This window comes from Etheostoma spectabile, chromosome 20 (genome assembly GCF_008692095.1).
Source record: "Etheostoma spectabile isolate EspeVRDwgs_2016 chromosome 20, UIUC_Espe_1.0, whole genome shotgun sequence".
Taxonomy (NCBI): domain Eukaryota; kingdom Metazoa; phylum Chordata; class Actinopteri; order Perciformes; family Percidae; genus Etheostoma; species Etheostoma spectabile.
In genome coordinates, this window is record NC_045752.1 from 17456068 (window position 1) to 17463705 (window position 7638).

The window sequence follows — 7638 nt, forward strand, 5'->3', positions numbered from 1 at the left end:
TAGCCTGCAGTCATTGACATCAACAGTCAACAACAATGTACATTATAACACTTCACTTTGGCATGTATTAATTAGTAATGCTTATCAAAATAAACCTTGGATGTATTTAGACAACCAAGGAGATGTAATCATGTTGTGTTATTGGTTAGCTAGATGCTAGCTAGTGTGCTACTAGCTAGCACGCTACTAGCTAGCTAGGTTATAATAATAATAATAATACATTTTATTTATAATGCCCTTTACATTTCACAAGGAAATCTCAAAGGGCTACAGTTAATAGGGAGTTAAAAACAGTTTCCGGAGTACGATAACAATTTACAAGCAATAATAAAACACCATAGAACTAAAATTAAAACAGTGACTGTTTAAAAGGCCTTTTGAAATAATAGTGTCTTTAGGCCCTTCTTAAAAATCTCCACAGTTTGTGGGGCCCTCAGGGACTCTGGGAGGGCGTTCCAGAACCGAGGGGCGACTGCCTGGAAAGCCCTGTCTCCCATTGTGGACAGGTTAGCCTTATTGTTTGTTGGATTTGCGAGATCTTGCAAATAAAACTCGATATCTTGCAAAACAAAGGTGAGATCTCACAAATGAAACTCGATATCTTGCAAAACAACGGTGAGATCTGGCAAAAGTGTTTCTTCTCAGTACATGTATTTTTATTTTTTATTTTTTTTCCTCCATGTCACCTCCCGGGCTCTGTACAGTTGCACATGTAAACAGGAAAGTGAGTTGCATTTAAAGCTGCCTTACTGTTATAGATTGGTTTGGCCATTTCGGGTTTCAGAACAACTGACATAATATCACCAAAGCTATTATAGTAAACCTGTTGGTAAACTTTACTTTTTTTAGTTATACTTCTGGTAGCGTAGCTTTGTTCCTAGGGTTCTATGTTCCCTAACTCAATATGCTTCTTACCGTAACATGACACATCACAGGAAGGAGAACTTTCAGGCGGTTTTATGTTCTCAGCAATGTTTTTCCCTCATGTTATGTATGTTGTGTTTTTCTCATGTCATCCTTTTTGAGACCCACACCCTCAAATTTGTGGGCAAGCTTCAATTTTTCAATTGAACTGCATTTAAACATCCCTCTTTCTTTGATCTTTTGCAACTGCAAAGCTAGCTAGTTAGATAGAACATATCTTTGACATTATTTTATAATTTTAATTTATTTGTACAATGGTGATGTCTGATTTACACAGTAGCATATGATTGGTTTTATCATTTTAATCTTTTGCCTGTGTGTGTGCTGCTGCAATTTCCTGTGTGTGTGTGTGTGTGTGTGTGTGTGTGTGTGTGTGTGTGTGTGTGTGTGTTTGTGTGTGTGTGTTCTTCTGCTCTCTGCTACTATGGAAACCAAATCTTTGTGATATTGTGTGTGTGTGTGTTCCTCTGTTTCCTGCTGCTATGGAAACCAGAACTTTGTGATTTTATGTTAACAATGTTTTATGTAGGTAGTAACACATGAATCACTTTATTAAAAAACATGACATTCTTATTGGCTTTCAGTGTTCCTGTAATACTTTGTTAAGTCACTATCAGAAGTGAACTTTTTAAAAACAGACAAAATGTTTACTGCTGAAAATCTGCAAGAGATTGTGAGACTGTTTCGTGAGGCTGATGCTGACGGCGGTGGAGGATTGGACAATGATGAATTCTGTGAGGCAATGAAGGAGTTATTCCCTACTATGGATGAAGATTGAACATGAAGCTTGACACAAACGGTGATAGAGGTGTGGACCTTGGAAAGTTAACGGACTACCTGATTTTTTTTAACTCAAATCTTTCCCAAACCTATTAAAATTATTCCTATGTTTAAAGATACATTAACATCCTGTGACAAGCCCCTGTGCTTTTCAGGTAACAGGTTGTCTCTGTTTGCAAACTGGCATGGTGACAGTGTGGAATATCTTAACAGAAACGGCCAACATGCAGTGTAAGGTCACTCCAGATCAGCATGTAGGGCACATTGCCCTTTCCTTTGATGAACTAAAGTGCAGACTAATCACAATTTCCCAGGATGGAAAAGGGAAATTGTGGAAATTCAACAACGAAACAGAGCTTGCCGTTCTCCCTATAATCGTGCAGAGTGAGGTGACAGGTATCGTCTGTGTAGACAATAGGGTGTTTGTGTCAGTAAGGAACTCCAAGATCATTTCTGACCTGGATATACATCAATACGACAACACATTTTTGAAGTATGATTATTTAGAGGACATTTTCTCAATGGATGTCCACGAGAACAGATTGATTACTGCCTCCAGCAATGGAAATATTGTTATCTGGGAGGCAGATACTGCCCAGGTTCTGTATTGCCTTAATGTCAGTAAGAGCCCTAGAACATGCATGGCAGACAAAAGAACTCAAGGCCAGACAGGGAGTCTGCCTGTTGAGAAGAGTCTAAACTATGTCAGAGGCATCAGAATGAGACTGCTGTGATTAACAGTCCTCTTATCCAATGTCTGAAGACCAAGGAGGTCACTGTTGATACAACTACATTTCTGACCCATCTGGTCTGTTATTAGCAAGGGAGGTTTGATAGGAAAATTCAGGGCAGTGAATGATGAAGAAGCAGCCAGGTGAACTTATCCCAACGAACAGGTATTACTGACTGGGGATAGTACTGGAAAGATTTATCAGTGGGACATACAGGGATTTGGGTTTAAAAAACAGGCAAACAAAGGGTCGTTTTGAGGATGTAAATGGGTGGCGTGTGAGATTGGGTCCGCCTTCTCTCGTGGGCTCCTAGCAAACTCACATCACAGGGGTGGTAATTGTTCAGTGTAACCCAATTTGTGAAAAGTTAATTACTGCTGGAAACTGTAATGTCTATCTATGGGAAAACACAGGAACCTACATAGGCCTCTTTGGAAAAGATGAATGGGGTGCTTCGCAACTCAGCCTTGAGGAGAATGCTGACCAGGAGGAGACAGGAAGTCCAGGCACAGCAGGGACAAGCAACTTTCAAATGCCATTCTCTGAGTCTCCATCCCCGTCATCGCCAGAATTACCGTAACCCAAGACTCAAGACCTCTTTGACAGAATTGACGAGGCAATCAAACCTAAGAAGCCTACAGCCAAACTAACTGATGATCAAATTAATCACTTATACAGACGGATAATGAAGATTAAACCAGGACTTGACTTTGTAAAAAGCGAGACCCAATTGCGATATGAGTTTTCAGAAACTTTTAAACCCCTGAAAATGCAATTCATCAAAAAGATCCATCAATACAATGTCCACCAAACACCATGCCAACTACAGGCCACACTAATGACACAAACAGCTCAGGACACATGCAGCAATCAGCGCAATCTGCAGTCAAGCAGGGGACTGAACTTTTTTTCCACCCATTTCGGAGACTGTTCAGCTCACAGGAAATGAATTCAAGCCACACTCGCCTCAGACATCCCTCATCAGAGGTGGCACTGACCTAAAGCAAAACTCTCCCTGGACTGCATTTCCATATTTGGATCTAGTCGGGCCCAAATATGGGCATGAGCACAGGACTCAGCAGAGAAACACATTAAAAGACAGTGTCCCCACACCAGTTCCACCAAACACCCTGCCAGGCATGTAGGGGTCCAAGCAAACACCAGAGCACGTACACATCCGTGATGGGGTTCAACGCACACATCATTGGACAGAGTAAAAAATTAAGCAGAGAGCCACCTTAAAAGGCAGGGTCCGCCCTTCGTGTCAACCAATCACAGCTTTGAAGACCTCACCACACATGCAGTTACAGGCTAGTACAGTTTAGCAGGGGTCTAAAAACACACCAAAGCATGCACACTTACCACCCACCTCTGATGGGGTTTGGCCCACCACAAGCTGCACTAACGCCATAAAAAGCACACAAAGATTCAGCAGGAGAGACATTTAAAGCTGAGGTCCTCTCTCCATTTCCAATCACTGGCGCAGCATGAAAGGATGTTTGTGTGGGTTTATTCCAGGTGATCTGGTTTCTTCAAAGTGTGGGTTTATTCCATAGATCGTTAATATTAATGGACGGCGCATGTGTGACGTCACCCATTGGTTTGTGGAGCTCTGCTATCCGCTGTCGAGTTTGCCGCTACGGATGGTTGCGGATGTGATGATTTTAGACGAGAGGGAGGAGTGAGGGAGGAGCCCTTACACTCTACATTATGTAACACACTTTCACTGGCAATCACATCATTGCCACGCCTTCAAAGAGCCCCTGCTTTATCGCCGATTTTAAAATCAATGAGACCATTAAAAAAATGATCATTCTGTGTTGCAGAAGACTTAAAACTAGCCGTTGAGACCATAAACTCGTTTAGAAATGTGTACTGAGGGACTAAATCAAGTGACAAGTGGGTCACTTTCTTATTCACTTCAACAGAGACCGACCTCCTTTGGCTACCGCACGTGTCGCCCCCTGCTGATATTCAGATAGAATGCAGGTTTCAGGCACTTCCGCATTTGCAGCCCTTTGCCAAACTGGATGCTTTTTCCACAAATATTGACAGTCTATGGTTTATTCCAGATGATCAGGTTTCCTCAAACAATTGTGTGTGGTTTTTTTTCCAGGTGGTCTGGTTTCCTTGTGTGTGGAATTACTCCCACAATTAAAATAAATAACAAAAAAGGACCAACAGTATTTGTTTTGTTTCAATGTTATGTTGTTATAAACCTTATGACTCTGTTACCAATTTGAGCTTGTGACCAATCTATTGTGCCGGTGTTACGACCGAGCTCCTCAGGGTAAAAAGAAGAATCATAAAGCCAGGTGCTTTTGGTAAAGTCATTTATTAACATAAGAGTTCAAAAAGTGATTAACAGAATCCCAGGTGGACAAACTACAATAGCAAGAAAGGGCCTGTGGATTTTGGTTAAAACAAAAAAACAAATATAACAAAAAGAAGACTCTTTGAAATAAGAGTTGAACCAATAAACTAAATAAACAACCATAGAAACAAAACCTTACCAATTAGTATCACTTTAAAAACAAATGCACCCCTAAAACTAATGTGTCTAACATAAAATATCTACAAACGTGCAACAATGATCCATATTTAGAGCTAGCCTGGCACTGTTCTCCCAAGTAGTTTTACCTTACTACCAATATTTAACTATCTTTCAACAAGGCAATTAACAAAGCTTTCAGCAATGTTCCTCTTTGACTTCTCCATCCTCCGGCTTATTACCCAGAAATCCTTCTCAGCGTGCGATGTTGAAGGATCTCCCAATTCTTAAAATGCACATCGAGGAGCGAGGAGGCTCCTTTGGAGGAGGAGTTCTAATCGAGGATACACTGATATGTCGTAGTCTTTAAACCCGTGGCACGTAAACAAAGGGGCGTGACAGAGAAAGAGGAGGAGAGAAAAGGGGAGGGAGAGAGAGAGAGCGATTATACAGAGAGTTAATCTTACATTACATATGGGCGGGGTCGGAGCAGACCAATCAACATTAAGATTAAAAGCGGGTGGTTGAAATAATACACAATGACAAGGAAAATATTATTAACGTTCTCTAATATGTCAGACATATCGGAGCTGTTTTCTTTATTAGAGCCTATTGTCAGGAAAAAGCTCAACGTGGTTAAATCCACCTAAACAATGATCAATCATCACCAAATTACTTCTCTCATTGATCCTCGTAACCGCTGAAAACTTTAAAAAAAAAAATCTAACCCAAAGTGCTCTTACTATGGACGTTATCTGACATTAAGCATTTCTGCTTCAAATTTTCAGCAGGGCAGCAGAGCGGCTGTGGGTTGACTCCACACGGTTCTCATGCGCTTTATAAGTCATAACGTGATCTAATGCCAATCAATCATCACCAAATTTCTGGTTCAATTCTTAGACAGTTTTCAGTGGTTATGAGGAGCAATATGAGAGATAATTAGTAAGAGATTGGTAATCATTGAGTATTGTTTAGGCACATTAAACCATGTTGAGCCTTTTCCTCGCCATAGGTGTCGATGAAGAGGAAAATGTTAATGTTCTATAATTGTTAGATTTCGATTTAGTATTTTTTACAGGCTTGAGTGTTCATGAAAAGATGTGGCCATGAGAAATTTGGTGATCATTGAATATTGTTTAGGTGGGCCTATATTAAACCACTTTATGCTTTTTCACATTAATCAGTTTATTGTGGATTTGATGGCATCCGTCGCTCAAGACTTATATGTGTAATGAACTTTTCTTCTAAATTAAGCACTTGTGAAAAAAGTGGTGGGTACAAAATGACTCATGACGAAATTTGACAGGTACGCGTACCCACAGTCCCCACCTTAATCAACGCCTATGGCAACAACGCCCGAGATCCGCCCACAAAGAAATTTGCTTTTGGGGTTTGATACTTGATACTTTGATCGATTCAGATCATTAAAGTAGGGCCCTTCATCTGTGATCTATGATCATTACCCTTTAAACTAGGGTGCGTGTTTAGTCTTGTTTGGGCTATGACATAATATACATGAAACAGTGGTTGGTGGTGCTATATCAGTGGGATCATGGGATGCATAACTGCCCTAGAACCCAAGTAGGCCGTTTATGTGACGCAGTATCTAGGGGACTGCTACCATAAAGCATATAATCCACATTCTGGAGTAACTAATCATTCCACGACTGTGTGTCCATGGCACATTTTTCTTGTCCTGAACCTCCTCTACTGCCGCACACATCAGCAATTTTTAATAACTGTTTCATCTTTTCCAAGATGTTTCCTTCTCCTATTTTTCACCCCTGCAGTGGACAACATGGCAGCATCTTACACTTTCTCAATAAATCCTCTGGGAAATAGGGTGGCACATTCGATTTTCCGGAAGCTGCCACTGCAGACTCATGTTGCACTGGGCAACAGACAGTTGAAAAGTTTTTATTTTCTTCTTTCAAAGCCAGAATGGAAGCAGCAGACACTACACAGGCAGCACTGTGGCTGCAGAAGATGTATAAGAGTTAAGAGGTGATTGGATTTAGATGATGAAGGAGATAGAGAAAATCCAGTAGACGCAGTCTCAGAGATCAGTCCCTATCATTTGGTAAGCACTTTGAAGATACTTCAATCTGTTCCTAAGACGTGTTTCCTGACAGTCACAGATCGACAGTCAGAGTCAGTTGTGTTAAAAAAAAAACAAGGTGCCACTTATATCTCTGACAATGAGAAAAAAAAAAGAAAAGGAAGAAGTAGAAGAAAAATTCCTAGTTCCGAAAAATATCTGTGCAAGCTTCCATTTTTATGTCACCTTTTATAAAACGTTGCATATATGTGTTTAATACCAATTTACAAAATAGCATATTGTGGCGACAGATTAGTATTTTATGGCCACAACTGTTTTTCCGGATGTCATGTCTGGGGCTCCGTATATTTCTTAATACTACTCATTTATTAATTCCTTCAGTATACTCTTGATACAGTGGACAAAGTGGACAAATATCTGTAATCAAGTAGATCTGAGTGAACAATAAGGCTTTTAATCTAGGCTCTTTTTTAGATTCAAGCACAAATGCAAAAATACATTGATTAATTCTTATGGTATCTGAGAGATAGTAACTTAACAGACATGTATTTTAATGAAAATCTATTATACATAATTGGAAAAAGAAAAGGAAGCACGAGGACAACCCCATGCCTGAGTTTGCCTTTGGCCCCCAAATCACTGCTGGACAGCGA

The 7638-nt window shown here is 40.3% G+C and overlaps 1 pseudogene; it reads left to right on the plus strand.

The window, feature by feature from the left end:
• Nucleotides 1–1889: 1889 nt before the first annotated feature.
• LOC116670575 (uncharacterized) lies at nucleotides 1890–3652 on the plus strand (annotated as a pseudogene).
• Nucleotides 3653–7638: the final 3986 nt, after the last annotated feature.